The 16,492-nt window shown below is 37.9% G+C and overlaps 1 long non-coding RNA gene across 1 annotated transcript in view; it reads left to right on the plus strand.

The window, feature by feature from the left end:
• The first annotated feature begins 4,195 nt into the window (after nt 1-4,195).
• LOC309499590 overlaps nt 4,196-16,492 on the plus strand; it is a 54,347-nt gene continuing 42,050 nt past the window's right edge. Inside the window, exon 1 of the long non-coding RNA XR_014206298.1 lies at nt 4,196-4,330. This is a non-coding gene — a long non-coding RNA (uncharacterized lncRNA). The remainder of the gene's footprint in view (nt 4,331-16,492) is intronic.

Here is a 16,492-nt window from a genome sequence, read left to right on the forward strand (position 1 = left end):
ACTGTGATTAAATTCAGTATATATACGTCTGCCATATTTTGCCACCCCTCAAAAATTCCTGCCCCCCTCTCGCCACCCCATAAATATGTTTCTAGATCCGCCCCTGCCCGGTGACAATCGTATAAAGCCTGTCCTGACAATCTGATTGGTCTGAACAGCTCTGGTTCGAGCATAGTTGCTCCACAATGGATCAAGTCCAGACCGAACTTCCCAACCTCAAATGTTGTGGGCGGAGCTAAGTTCGGCTGGGATGCAGGCTATTAAATGTTGCTGTTTGAGAAGTTCAAAGCAAAGGAAGATATTTTATTTTACAGAAATAATTTTTTAAGGACTATAACAAACAGCTGGTAGGCACTACACAAACCCCGCCCCCGGGAACACGATTTATAGATTATCATGACAGAATATGCTAATTAATGACTAGAAGATAGTTAACTCCACATCAGCTAAATACATAAATTCGTCAACTAACCATTCAGAAACGTCATGTTGGATTCTACATGTTGTCACTTCTTCTTGAGCCAACTCTGGTTTGAACATAAAAGGCTAAAAGTTTTTGAAATGTTTAGTGTGTGTCTGTGTGAGGTAATCGGAGCTGCTAACACATGAGCTCTTGAAGCTCCGCCCCCTGTGCCGGGAGCAGCAGCTCATTTGCATTTAAAGAGACATACACAAAAACAGCACGTTTTTGTCACCCTCAAAAAGTGTCCGTTTTAACATGCTATAAAAAAATATCTGTGGGGAATTTTGAGCTAAACCTTCACATGCACACTCTGGAGACAACAGAGACTTATTTTACATCTTGTGAAAAGGGCATTATAAGACCCCTTTAAAAAAAACTGTTCCAGTTATTAGCTGTGATTGCTAAGAGAAAAATGATTTAGCTATTTTAGCATTCTATTATGCTATTTTATTCGACAAACGCACAACCTCAATGATTAAACGTAAGTGCGTAACTTGCAAAATGTTTCTATTACAGACATGAATGATTCTTCAAATCATGTGGCTTGTTGAGGAGAAGTGTGCTATTACTTTTCTAAGTGATTGCACTTAGGATATTCACCTAGCAGATAAAAAAAAATCCTACAGACACAGAACTAAGCCATATCTAAAGACCAGGATATCACACAGATTTTGACTTAGACCAGTACAAAACCACCTAGCCACCAAAAAAACAGACCAGCAACCACTTAACAACCTCTTAGAACATCCCAGCAAACACCCAGTGGACTTGCACCTAGATAAGAACAAAACGCAGGCCTGAAAGTCAGCAGAGACCGTGTTTACTAGACGATCCCCAGTGAAGGCCTCATCAACATGACAGCCATCGGCACAGATCCTCAGCAGAGACATCAGGAACCAGACAGGCCCTCCACACACACCCTATGGCCATGCTTAGCTCCGTACCGGCGTGATGAATCGATCTTCAAGTAAAAGGAACTGGATGAATATTTCAATGCTACTGATCCCAATCTGAATTCTGATTTGTTATGCCACCTGAATCATAATCACACCGTGTTCATTCGTTGGCCAGAGGGGAACTGACCCCCTGAATTGAATCTATTTTTTCCCAAGGATTTTTTCTCCATTCTGTCAACTGATGGAGTTTGGGTTTTTTTCCACTGTCGCCTCTGGCTTGCTTAGTTGGGGACACTTAATATTTTACAATATTATTGATCTGACTTTATTGACACTGTTGAGAACTGAACTGAGCTAAATGTTTATTTTTATTTTTATTTTTTTTTATTTTTTTTTTTTGCAGAATTGCTTTATAGATTAAATTATATTTAGATCGGAACTGAATCAACACTGAACTGACTTCAGCTGAACAACAGCCGAAATGCATAATTTTCCTGTTATCACTGTAAAGCTGCTTTGAAACAATCTGAATTGTGTAAAGCGGTATATACAGTAAATAAAGGTTATTTGTAAATAAGCATAAGGAAAGACCACTCTAAAAAATGTCTAGTTCCTTAATAGTGCATCCCATCAGTGACATACTGATACAGTATGCTTTATAACAAACAAGATACAGATATAACCTTATGTATACTTTTATCAGACAACATAACCAATTAAAGATATGCAATTAACTCTGAATGGTGGCCATCAGTAAGGAATAATCCATTTTGACATTATTGTAATGATGCATGAATTATAATGATGTACGTACTGATATGCAAGAAATGACTCACAATTGTCCATTCTCCAGGAGAGATGGATTATGATTTTTTTTAAAGAGCCAGGGGATTTAAAAATAATAATAATAATAATAATGATTGAACACTCAGTCATGTGTCACAAGCAATTGTACAGTCTATCCACTTCGCAGAAATGTGAATCTTATTAATTTCTTCACCCTCACTGCTTGCCAGAGCAGAAATCCATTGTAATTCTTCAATACATATCTGAGACAAAAAAAAAAAAATACAAAAAAAATACTCATTATCATATCTGTTCACCTACACTAAGACACAAGCATCTTTTCAGCAGTTAAGCGCATGCTTGACATTTAATGACAGGAAATTAGATTTTTCAAATGTCATTTTGGATTTACAGTCTCAGGAGGGAAATATATGATGTTAAAAATTGAAGTGTGCTTCTGAACCAATACTTTAAAACAATAAAACAAATAAAGGACCTTTTCATATAAAACGATAAACAGAGGTTATATTCTATTATAGCATGACATTTCCTCAGTCTGTATTGTCTGTACACATTCTGCAAATCTTTCTGCAAGGAGTACTGTATCCCACAATGCAATGCACTCAACTTAATCTTCATTACCATGTCACAAATTACACAAATCATGCATCATCTTGTGACTAATTAGACTTCCAGGAAGTTTATACACAAAAGTGGATTAGATGCAATATAACAATATTTACTTTCTGAGATGATAACTTCACAATATTTTAAAAGACCATTAATTCCCAGATATATTATTTTACTGCACTGAAACAGATGAGAACAACATTTGAACCGGGGAGCATAATGACACTAACTTTGAAATGAATCAACACTGAACTAAACTGAGCTGAATAATGACACTATTGTCTTCTACACACCTTATTTTGTAAAATGGAAGCTATTTTCTGTGAATGTGCGAGAGTAAATAGAGGCCGCTATAGGTAAACAACTAGAAGAATAACAAAGTGCAGTAAATGGTAAAACTATTTGCGATACAAACCAGTGTGTTTATGATTGTGATAATAAATTAAAATAGCATAACAAATACCAGTTTGCAATATAAAGCAGCATAATGGACTGTTTTGTAAAGGTAAAATAACTGGAAGTGGATGAGAGCGAGAGCCTTGCATATTCAAGTTACAAATGGCCGTGCCAAATCTTGCATTAAAAATAAGGTGGATAGAGCTGCTTTACAGCTGAAATTGAATCTGTTTCATAATTGATGAATTTTACAACATTAGTGATATATGTTTCTGTTTATTTACATGAGGCTTCCTTGAAACAAAAAGTGGTAGCACTTTATTTTACAGTCCTGTTTCCCATATATAATGTGCTTATTACAGTTATTAAAATAACTAGGTAATAACTAGGTAATAACCCTGGACCTACTCCTAAACATAACCTTAAACCATGTACTTAACTTATATTACAGTATTTTCTTAGGTAAGTACACTGTAAGTGCATGTACTGTAAAATAAAGTGCAACCCCTAACCATAAATCTTTAGTAAGTACATTTTGGTAATTAACATTACTTAGTACTTATTTGAGGAAGTACAATGTAACTACATTGTACTACCACACTTTACTTTGATTGTCCACTTTACACATTCTACTAAATCTAATTAGAGCATTAGTACACTGTTAGGTTATGGTTTGGTTTAGTAGAATCAGTTGACTTATAGCCATCTCATATATCAAAGTTACTTATAGTCTTAATCTATAATGTCTGTTAGGAAAGTATCAAAATAAAGGGTAACATTTTATTTTAAGGTGACATAGTTACATGTTACTACATAGTAATAACAGTAACTAACCCTAAACCAAACTCCTACCCTAACTGTAACTCTATAGTAAGTATATAGTTAATTAATATTAATCTGTACTTATTTGAGTAAGAACATTTAACTACTTCACCTTTAAATAAAGTGCAAAAAAAAAGTGTTAGCAGATATTAACCAGGGGGGTAATTGCTCCTGCTCCTAGCTCATGGACAGCTCCTACTCACGTCTCTGCAAGATTCGGAAGGGAATGATTCAGATTTCTCTTGGCACAGCTACTAGAAGACAGACGGGTTGCTCACATTACATCTACGTCGTCAAGCTCAGTTTGAGTCTGCGCAGTACACTCAGCCATCAGGAAGTGAGTGCTTCTAATTTGCTTCACTTTTCTCCGTTGAAACCTATGGGGTCGCTGTGTCCAGTTTATATACTGTCTATGATATTAAGACAGTCTACTAATAGCCTACTCTTATGACTGGTAGTTGACATAGTTGAAAAGTTACTAGTAGAATGTCTAAAGTGGACTACCGAATTAAATTAAAGTGATACATAATTTCAGTTTACAATGTGTATACTATTTAGTAGCCTCAGATTTGATTGCACAGACAAAAATCAAGAGCCCTAAAATGTGCAGTATCGTCATTAAGTTACATCTCTAGACAGCACACGTATACGTCTGCAAGATGTCTGTTAAAAGTCACTTCATCTGGAAAGCATCTGCATTTTACTGACATCTGATTGACGTCTTTAAGATGTCAGTTTTACATACATTCTAAATCATAAACATCTTAAAGACATTTTCTAAACGTATATTTGACATCTGACAGGAAACGTCCTGTAGATGTATTGCAGATGAGCAAACACTCGTCTTCCAAAATACAAAAATACGTCTTCCAGATGTAAACACGCACATCAAATAGATATCTACGTGATGTATGTGTGCTAAATAAGGTGAGAGAGAATTCAAATAGTGCATGTGTTTTGTTTTTACCAGGAGCTTCTTATCTAAAGCAATTGACTTATTTCAGGAACAGTTCCCTGGAGCATCTGTTGGGTTAAGTGCCCTGCTCAAGAGCACAGCGCTGATAAGAAAGTGTGCAGCTCTCAAGGGCTCAAACGGGAGACCTTTGGGTTGAGGGCTGCATTGGGATTGGGATCCCATGGGTAGTGAAGGGATATATTGTGTGAGGCTATGATGAGCACAGTATAAAGCCTGACAGGGCAGGACATTTTCGTTTTTCTCACCTCAGAAAGAGACAAGTTACAAAAATAATGTAACATTAATGACACTGACATATAGCTTGACAACATCTAATCTGACACCAGATACTGAATCTGGGCAATGCCTTTTTCTCAATCTCAGGCATTCTTTACTTAACCACTTCTTTCACGCATGTCTTTCAAAATAAAAGTCTCGCATCAGAAAAACATTTAGAAGTAGCCTACTTTTTTTGTGTTATGGTTGTTTCTTTGACCTCTGTCATGATCAGTGAGAGTGCCCGGGATAACCATCAGAGGGCACTCCAACCCGGACAATCACCACACATCCACAAACTACATTTCCCATAATCCTTTGCCCAGATTAATCAGTCCAAACAATAACAAGGTCACAGGAACACGGGCAAAAGGGAAAATCCAAGGACAGGCAGAGATCAAAACCAAGAACACATAACAGACAGAACGCTCAGACTCGGCAGGGATGGTGTGAAGAAGCTTCCTCACGTCATGTCTGCCGAGACTGAGCTTCTTCACGCAATATCACAATTAAGAGAATAGGCTATAAACCTGAATTTTAAGTAATGTCACTACTTTAAATTGTTTTCTTGCGAATATTGATTTAATTGCTAATAATTTTTTGCATCTCCTTACAGTAGTGCGGGAAGGGGGGTGCTGCGGGGGCTGCAGCCCCCTCGTCATAGCATCAGCACCCCCAAGTGGGGGGCTGTGGACTAACATAATATTGTACTTTAAAAACGTGAAATAAAAATAAATAAATGGACAGCATTAACTAACTCTCTTATGCCTAATGTAGTGAGTGTTCAAGCTACAGAGAAAATGAAATAAAGTTTGAATTTGTCATGCTTTGTTCCGATCAGAGCACGTGAGCGGAGATCGAGCGCATTTCTGAATATTCCGCTCCGCTCGCTCAGTCCGCTCAGGGTCGCTCGCTCAACCCAGAATGGCCTGCTGGTTCGAAAATATGTGGAATAAGGGCTGCCTCCGACTAAAGTTTTTTTCTAGTCGACTAGTAGTTGTTCATTTAAGCCATTAGTGGACAAATCGCCCCTTTATATTAATTTTATTACTTAAATAGGCTATATACAGGATAATTAGCGTGTACATAATATAGCCGCACTCAAGCGCACGGCCGCACGTATAAAGATTGCCACAAAGAACCGGCAAAAGTATGAATGTGTCAAAAATAGCAAGGAGACATTTAATTGTTTATTAATAAACTGGTGTTTTCTGTGTCGCTGCAAAGATGAAGTTGGCGATGCGGACTCGGCATGAACGCCAGAGAGAAATGCACATTTCATATGGATTACATAATCAGAGAGTAGCCTATTTCTTTTCGTTTTGAATAGTTTTGTTTAAAGACATTTAAAAGTAGACATTTCAAGCTTTCTATAATAGATAGCCTATACTTCTCAAATCTGTGATGCACAAGCTGAGTTGCGGCGCCCTCCAGTTCACGTGCAATGCAAGTGATTGTGCCGGCGCCTTATTCCATTGTCTGCTATATATTTGCTTCTTATTTATTAAATACAGGTAATTGGTTGATTAAACATTGATCAAAATTAAGATACAATTTATACAAAACGAAAATCTTTTAAACATAGTCTTTCTACAAAACAAAACTCAATGAAGTGGTCAAAATCATGTCTTACCCACTCCATTTCTCCAGTCATATTGCACATCTCATGATGTACAGTATGTTTATCTTTCTCATGCTGCATATGCTCACTTTCATAATCAACATTGATTCAATAAAAAAATAACATTAGCCTATCATATTTAAACGTTGTTTTCTTTAATTGCTACAACACATATACAGTACAGAGAAATTTCATGTCTTGTCGTCAGCCACAACATAATGACGTCACATATTTTCCAACTCAGCCCCCAGCCCCCCTCGCATGAAACAGCTTCCAGCACGCTTGTCTCCTTAGTTTCACTTATAGATGCTGTAAAATCCCTTTAACTAAAAGCCAGTTTCTGAATGACATCATCCTCCAGGAAGTGACATCACAACAGCTCAAACGTTAGTAAGCATCACAAGATTTGATTAATTCTATAATGTTTGGCGGTGTTAGTTGGTTTGCATTACTCTTAATCACTGCATGTTTGATAAGAAAGAAAGAAAATACAGAAGATGTCAATCAATTTCAAGTTGAAACCCCTTGCAAGTGAATTGTCAATCCCTCAATGAACAATGCCTTACTTTATTTCCATTCTTTTAATTGTGCTAAAGTTGAAGTGACACGCTTAAAATGCAGATTTCTGAAAGTCTGCAAAACCCTTTTATTGAAATACTTCTTTTAACTGTGTCACAAGCATCTTTCCCAAAAAAAAAAGGAGATTTTAAAAGGTACTGCATATAGCATGAATGACTGTCAGTGTATTTTAAGTCAGTTAAAAAATTCCACAATACAATAATGTGTGTGTACAGCCATGTCTTAATGCTCACTTCAACATGGTGGCTTGAAGGGAAAATATCATGTCACTGCAACATTTTGAGCATGCGACAAACTCAATTGGCTGTCAGTCTCTAAATGCACAGTAATGATCACATGGTGAAAGTGTAACATGTATTGTGAAAATCAATACATTTGGTCTATGCCCAGCCAAAATATTAGCTCTCAAAGTCATTTTCAACTTCTTTGTGGACATTTTGCTCCAGTTCTTTAGAACCTGGACTTTAAATCAATGTTTGCATGCGTTTGTGTGTTAGCGTACCTGTCAGTTTTGAGGAGACATTAGAAAAGATTAAATGGATGGTGTTAGGCTTCAATCGCAGACAGAATCACAATTTTTTTTATCAGATTCTACTGAATTTCTTGGAGATTTAAAGCATCTCAGTTCCACCTCTATTTCCGTGTCTCTCCATCTCTTAAATACAAAACCGCTTTATAAGTACGAGCGTAACATTATGAGGAACTGAATTATAATGATGAAGAGGTATGGAAAGGTTAATAACATTCTTATATTGCTTGACTGTGACTTTCAGCTGTTGCCATGCGAATCTCCGATCGGATGCCTGCAGCTTTGAACACTTTTTGCATACATCATCATATAGGCCAGCAGCCCCCTCATGTCTTTACAGTTCAACCCTCTCGAGAATTCACACTAAGTACTTTAGTGGGGTTGTGTCTTCAACTACAAAGCAAACCACTGCTGACAGTGCTGCTTTCATTTGATTTGTTCAATGGGAAGAGAGGTAATGGAACTGGAAGGCAAATTAACATGGCATACATATTCATTTTGAATTAGAATATCTGCATTACAGGGCCAACAGCACTGTAAAAACTCCATGAGATTAAAACAGCCCACATCTGTTAGCTTTGAGGTCTGCAATATGCTGGTGACTAAAGTAACTTTCGACAGATACACTGTACACATTTAAAAGCAAAAATACTCATGACTCATTGGCAAATGTATATTTCTGAGCAATAAAATTCCCTGTAGCTGTAAACACGGGATTTACGGCATCCAGTTGAAATGATTGGATGAAAGATGAGTATGCCACTATCCGACTGAATGTGATGAATTCCAATAAAAACACAATGTGAAAGTAAAAAAATGAACTTTTTCCTTATCACATGCTACTCCTATAGAACGGTAAGTATAATTAAACAAACCAATTACAAATGTCATATGCAGAGGTTGCAGATAAATCTAACTAGTAAATAGCAAGTAGAAAATCATGGTTGTTGTACGTGATTTGAAAACCTATTAGCTTTTAAAAAAATAAGGAAGAGGCGTTTGATGTAGTGTAACATCCCAATTCTCAATACGAAATATGTCAACTGATGGAAGAAATTTGTATTCGTCAACCATTTCATTGGGTCAATAACACTTATAGCAAATGCTAAATGTCCCAATTTGCATGTTTTCTACGCACTAAAAGTATGCATGATAAAGTTTACACTTGGATATGTGTATAGTAAGGTAGCATGTCCCGGTTCCCCAAATCATGTCATAAAATTGTGTTGATACCAGAGAACCCTTTGTTACTGTATAAAGTCACCACCTTAAAATTCATCATTACTTTTAGGTTTGTACTGAAAAAAAGTACCATGTTGTACATGGGTCACTTGGAAACCCCCAATTATTAAAAATGGAATAAATTAACTATACAGATGAAAACATGTATTCAAATATGGTATTTCTAATGGCGCAACAGTACAAAGTCTAAGACCACTGACAAATAAACAAAAATGTACTTAAATTAGCCACCACAATCACACAGGCATTCCTGATATGCCCCTCCAACTGCTAAAACACACAAGAAAGCTGTACATTTGAATCAGTTGTAGAGTGTCTAAACATTGGGATATTCATGAGGTTAAACTGACAAGCCCAGTAATAGTGCAGCAGATTAATGGCATATTTCAAGAGAATCGTTCAAATTGGTATAGAAGCATGAAATTTGGCACAGATACTCTCTAAGGGTCACTTTTTGGGAAAAAGGCGTTGGCCACCGAAAAATTCAACATGGCGGCCATTTTTTCAAGATGGCCGCTATTTCTGTAAAATGCTCATTATGTCAATTGTTAAAACAGTGATGTAGGCATAACATTTTGTGAAAATACTCTCTTCAGAATGTTTTTTTGGAAAACGGTGCTTGTCCCTCAAAAATTCAAGATGGCTACCAGTTTTCAAGATGGCCGCCATTTCTCTTGAATCCTTACATCTTTTTTTCAAATGGTGCTGCTATCATGAAATTTGGTACAAATATTCTTCAAGGAACATTATCGTGGAAAAAGGTGTGTGCCGCTCAAATTCAAGATGGTGACCATTTTCAAGATGGCCACCATTTCTGTCAGAGCTCAATTTAATGTGTTAAGGAAGGTTTTGTTTAATAGAGTGAACGTCATTACACAACCAGGGCACACTGGTGACTTAACTGCTGTGGAACTCAGCATGGGGTTCAGTGTCAGCTGATCTAGTTTTACTTACACTGTAGTTCTTGACTAGTAGTAATAGTATAGCTAAGTTTAGTGTCCCAAATGCTGTCTACCAGCCCCTCATCAATTAGCTAGTAATAGATGTAGTTAGATAGCCGCACCTGAATTGACAGGTTGTGCCAGCGCGGGAGAGCCGAGCCAAGGGTAAGCGGGGCAATACATGACTTGTTCATGTATGCTTACCTGGAAGGTGTACAGATCACACGGGACTTAAATGGCACTGGATGAATGATCGGGCTAGGTGTAGGTGACCCGTACCTAGTTGTATCCCATACCTGAATGTGTACTATGTCTATGATTGAGGTGGTAAAAGGATAACCCCTCGGCCTTAATCAGACAACAAACCCCCAAAATGGCAAATGAAAATCCCATGTCAGCCAAGAGGCCAACTGATTGGAAGAAATGTTGTCTTTGTCAGACAGACACAAAGGAACCCCTCCAATCACCACCTACCCATCATGTTTCTCAACATGATGGCTATAAATTGATTGCCACCAACATTCCACTCTTACACAAGATGAACAAAATGCCAATGACCCTGGACCTGGAACGACTGGATGAAGGTGGTGGTATAGAAGCTTTGAGAAGGAACCAAGCGAAGTATCACTACAATTGTCGACTTCGGTTCAACAACACAAAGTTACTTCGTGCCCAGAAGCAACAATCCGATGCTCAATGTAGTGAGATAGATGAAGGCCAAACAAAGCATCGCAGAACCATGATGCAGAAAAGTCTAGATGATCAGGTTTGCTTTCTTTGTGATAACATATCTCCTGAATCTGACCTACGTCAGGTAATGACACTGCAACTGAATGACAGACTACATGAATGTGCACAAACACTGAATGATGCTAAATTATTGTCTCAACTAAGTGGTGCTGATGCCATTGCACAGGAGCTGAAATACCATCAATTGCGTCTCATTCATCTTTACAACAGAGAGAAACCTCAGAAGGCTTGAGAAAGAGTCACAGAGTGAAACGATTCAACCAGCCATCTTTCCTATGGCTCTTTCTGAACTGGTCACCTATATTGTTGAAACCCGTCTCAATTCTGATGGTCCTTCCGCCTTCCGTCTCGCAGATACAGTGGGGAGAACAAGTATTTGATACACTGCTGATTTTGCAGGTTTTCCCACTTACAAAGCATGTAGAAGTCTGTAATTTGTGAAAACTGTGAGTGACGGAATCTAAAACAAAAATCCAGAAAATCACATTGTATGATTTAAGTAATTAATTTGCATTTTATTGCAAGACATAAGTATTTGATACATCAGAAAAGCAGAACTTAATATTTGGTACAGAAACCTTTGTTTGCAATTACAGAGATCATTCGTTTCCTGTAGTTCTTGACCAGGTTTGCACACGCTGCAGCAGGGATTTTGGCACACTCCTCCAGACCTTCTCCAGATCCTTCAGGTTTCGGGGCTGTCGCTGGGCAATACAGACTTTCAGCTCCCTCCAAAGATTTTTTATTGGGTTCAGGTCTGGAGACTGGCTAGGCCACTCCAGGACCTTGAGATGCTTCTTACAGAGGCACTCCTTAGTTGCCTTGGCTGTGTGTTTCAGGTCGTTGTCATGCTGGAAGACCCAGCCACAACCTATCTTCAATGCTCTTACTGAGGGAAGGAGGTTGTTGGCCAAGATCTCGCGATACATGGCCCCATCCATCCTCCCCTCAATACGGTGCAGTCGTCCTGTCCCCTTTGCAGAAAAGTATCCCCAAAGAATGATGTTTCCACCTCCATGCTTCACGGTTGGGATGGTGTTCTTGGGGTTGTACTCATCCTCCTTCTTCCTCCAAACACGGCAAGTGGAGTTTAGACCAAAAAGCTCTATTTTTGTCTCATCAGACCACATGACCTTCTCCCATTCCTCCTCTGGATCATCCAGATGGTCATTGGCAAACTTCAGATGGGCCTGGACATGCACTGGCTTGAGCAGGGGGACCTTGTGTGCGCTGTAGGATTTTAATCCATGATGGCGTAGTGTGTTACTAATGGTTTTCTTAGAGACTGTGGTCCCAGCTCTCTTCAGGTCATTGACCTGCCGTGTAGTTCTGGGCTGATCCCTCACCTTCCTCATGATCATTGACTCCCCACGAGGTGAGATCTTGCATGGTGCCCCAGACCGAGGGAGATTGACCGTCATCTTGAACTTCTTCCATTTTCTAATAATTGTGCCAACAGTTGTTGCCTTCTCACCAAGCTGCTTGCCTATTGTCCTGTAGCCCATTACACAGCTCTCTGGTCTTGGCCATTGTGGAGAGGTTGGAGTCTGTTTGATTGAGTGTGTGGACAGGTGTCTTTTATACAGGTAACAAGTTCAAACAGGTGCAGTTAATACAGGTAATGAGTGGAGAACAGGAGGGCTTCTTAAAGAAAAACTAACAGGTCTGTGAGAGCCGGAATTCTTACTGGTTGGTAGGTGATCAAATACTTATGTCATGCAATAAAATGCAAATTAATTATTTAAAAATCATACAATGTGATTTTCTGGATTTTTGTTTTAGATTCCGTCTCTCACAGTTTCAGTGTAACTATGATAAAAATTACAGACCTCTACATGCTTTGTAAGTAGGAAAACCTTCAAAATCAGCAGTGTATCAAATACTTGTTCTCCCCACTGTATGTGCAACCTGTACCAGCAGCGTATCCTTTTTCTAACAGTGGCACTTCCTCTCTGTGGACTACACCTTGCCGTGGTGGAGAGGCTTGTGTACTCCAATGAACCTGAGACCTATGCCGGTGGGGATTTTATATCCCTGGCAAGTTTAACTAAGCTGGACAGGTCAAAGGAGAGGAGGCAGACAAAGCAGACATTATGACTATTTGACAGAAATGGTGGCCATCTTGAAAATGGTGTCCATCCTGAATTTTTGAGTGGCACATACCTTTTTCCAAAAGAGTGTTCCTTGAAGAGTATTTCTGCCTAATTTTATGCTTGCATCACCATTTGAACACTTGAAATAATTAATATTCGACAGGAACGGTGGCCATCTTTAAAAATGGCGGCCATCTTGAATTTTTGAGGGACAAGCATCTTTTTCTATTAACATGTCCTTTAGAGAGTATTTGTATAAAATGTTATGCTTGGATCACTGTTTGAATAATTGATATAATAAGCATTGAATAGCAATGGCGGCCATTTTGAAAAATGGCCGCCATATTGAATTTTTGAGTGGCCAACGCCTTTTTCCAAAATAGTGGCCCTTAGAGAGTATCTGTGCCAAATTTCATGCTTCTATACCAAAGTGAACGATTTTTTTACTAATCTGCTGCACTATAAGTAATGCGTGTTACTTAATCAGATTACTTTTAAGTAACAAGTAAAGACATTACTTTTAATTTACAGCAGTTACTTTTACAAATATGTAACGCAAGTTACTTTCTTTGCCCTTTTATCAACTGACAGCTCTCCTGGCTGTCCCCATGTAAAGGGAAATCGTGAGTAAATGCAGAGGCGGTGTGTGAGGTGTGTGTAAACATGATGGTTATTCTAGACTATCAAGACTACAATGACGTGAGAATGCATATACCCATCTCGCTTGCACAAAAACAGATCCATTATTCCTCAAAATGAATAAAAACAGTGAACTGAAGACTCAGAATATTACACAAACCTGCAATAAGTACAGTAAATGTTAAATTACACGATTATACTTTATGTATTTAATCTCATTGTATTAAGTAATGTCTTTGCTGCTGACCCTTAATGATCCAATTTAACCATACTAATAAGCAAAATGACTTTAGATAAACCATTTTATTTTTTTCATTGATAAAAGTAAGAGTGTTGAACTTTCGGCTGCACTTGAAATCGCATACTTCCCTAATATATAGTAGGGCAAAAAACTGTATGTGACAATAATTAATTAATAATAATTCGTTACATTTATATAGCACTTTTTCTGAGACCTCAAAGCGCTTTACATAGAAGGGGGGAATCTCCTCAACCACCACCAATGTGCAGCATCCACCTGGATGATGCGACGGCAGCCATATTGCGCCAGAACGCCCACCACACACCCGCTTACTGGTGGAGAGGAGACAGTGATGAAGCCAATCAGTATATGGGGATGATTAGGAGGCCATGATCGACAGAGGCCAAGGGGCAAATTTGGCCAGGATGCCGGGTTAAACCCCTACTCTTTCGAAAGACATCCTGGGATTTTTAATGACCACAGAGAGTCAGGACCTCGGTTTAACGTCTCATCCGAAGGACGGAAGACGGATGTCTTCTGACAAAAGAAGTATGTCCGAATTCACAGTGCTCATAAAAGAGTAGGCAAAAAGTACTCAGATGACCTACTACTTCCGGACAGATTCTGAAGTATGCTTATGATGGACACTTTACTATCCCATGAGGCCACGGGAGAAGATTTGTGAATGAAGGTGACACAACACAACTGACGCTGGAAGGTCACGTGATAATGACAACATGGCGAATGTAGTACGTCTAGGTAACATGTACTTTTTTAGCGGTCATAAAGTAATTACTTATTCAAAATAAGTATCTAATCAAGAGAGAATGTGATTTTGGATTCAGCTGAAAGGTTTGTTTGAGCTGCGCCCTCTACTGTTCAGGTGTGAATTTGCATTTCCTTCAACCTGAGGCCTATTCATGTTACTTTTGGTTTAAAAGAGACTTTACATTTGCCAAAAATAGATCTAAAAAATAAAAATTACAAAACAAAAAAGCAAGCCCAGTCCAGATGAGAAAAAGTAATGTAAAAGTAACGTAACATTACTTTCCATAAAAAATAACTAACGCAATTAGTTACTGTTTTTGGGGGTAACTTAATATACGCATTACATTTAAAAGTAACTTTCCCCAACACTGCTCATATTACTCAGCACTTAAGTGAAACTTTCACTTAACCCTGACTCGTTTCCCCTGATAACCATGCTGTGCTCTGAGGTGCCTGTAGGTAGATCTGTGTGTGGGAGAGCGAAAGATCGAGAGACTGGGGAAACCCAGAGAAATGTTGTTGGGATGTGCTGTGGCTCCTCCCTGATCTTTAGCCTTAACATAGGCCGATCTTTTGAGCCCACGTCATCTTTCTTCTGCCCTTTCTCTTAACGTGGCCCTTCTCTGCGATCTCACGATGGGATGGAAATAGATGGAGAGAGTGATTTTCTCCTTTCTCACTCTGCTTCTGGTTCTGCTTTTTCAGAAAGAGATTTCAGTCATAATTCATTAGGTGCTTCTCCAAAAATATCATGAGACAACGGTCCAACCTTTGCAGACTTTTGGCAAATCTGAGCACAGTTTGAGATACTGTTGAGATATCTTCTGTAAAAGACTCATATTGAGATGAATAGGGTATTTTCCTGCAGGAGAAACATCTGAAAAAAGAAATATCTAGGGAAAAAATAACCCATTCGATTCTAACGGACATCAATGACATCAAGTGGAAAGCAAATTGAGGCTTTTTCTTATGTCTCTTTTAAGCAAAAGCTTTAGTTTGCTTTCCATTTGAAGTCATTGCAGTCAGAAAGAGACAATTGAGTGAGATATTAAGATATGATTTGTGATCTGTGTGTATTACTATTCTAATCATTCCCATCTATTTCATTATGGTGAGTTAATTTATCACAGATGTCTTGAATGACAGCTCAATGTGGATCAACATGTTCTCGTGATTATGCTACCTATTTTGTGTTGTCCACACAACCACAAGAGCAAAACATACAGGAAAGTTGGATGTTTATCATATATTAATGAGAGAATCTCATTAAACCTGCCAAAAACATTGGTCATAATTTAAACCAAAATCAATAGAAAAATGTAAGAAATTATATTTTGCATTCAGAAAATATGCCTATATTTTAAAACTAGACTTTTTTTGTATTGTGACGTTTTTTCAGGACAATAGGCAGATTTACACATTAAAGTTATCATTACTGTAATCCAAAAAATTAAATAAAAATAGTAACAGCACAGACCTTAAAGTTGTAACGTTTTCTACTTCAAAATAAATGCTGTTCTTTTGAACTTTCTAGTCATCAAAGAATCCTGAATGAAATGCATCATGGTTTCCACAAAAAAAAAAAAATATGAAGCAGCACAACTGTTTTCAACATTGATAATAATCAGAAATGTTTCTTGAGCAGCAAATCAGTATTAGAAAGATTTCTGAAGGATCATGTGACACTGAAGACTGGAGTAATGATGCTGAAAATTCAGCTTTGCATCACAGGAATAAATTACATTATAAAATATTAAAATAGAAAATAGTTATTTTAAATTTAATAATATATTTTTTTAATTAAATATTTTTTAAAACGTAATCAGTGTTACTTTTTTTGATCAAATAAATGCAGCATTGGATCT

Source organism: Leuciscus leuciscus (assembly GCF_965113295.1).
Source record: "Leuciscus leuciscus genome assembly, chromosome: 5".
NCBI classification, from domain to species: Eukaryota; Metazoa; Chordata; class Actinopteri; order Cypriniformes; family Leuciscidae; genus Leuciscus; species Leuciscus leuciscus.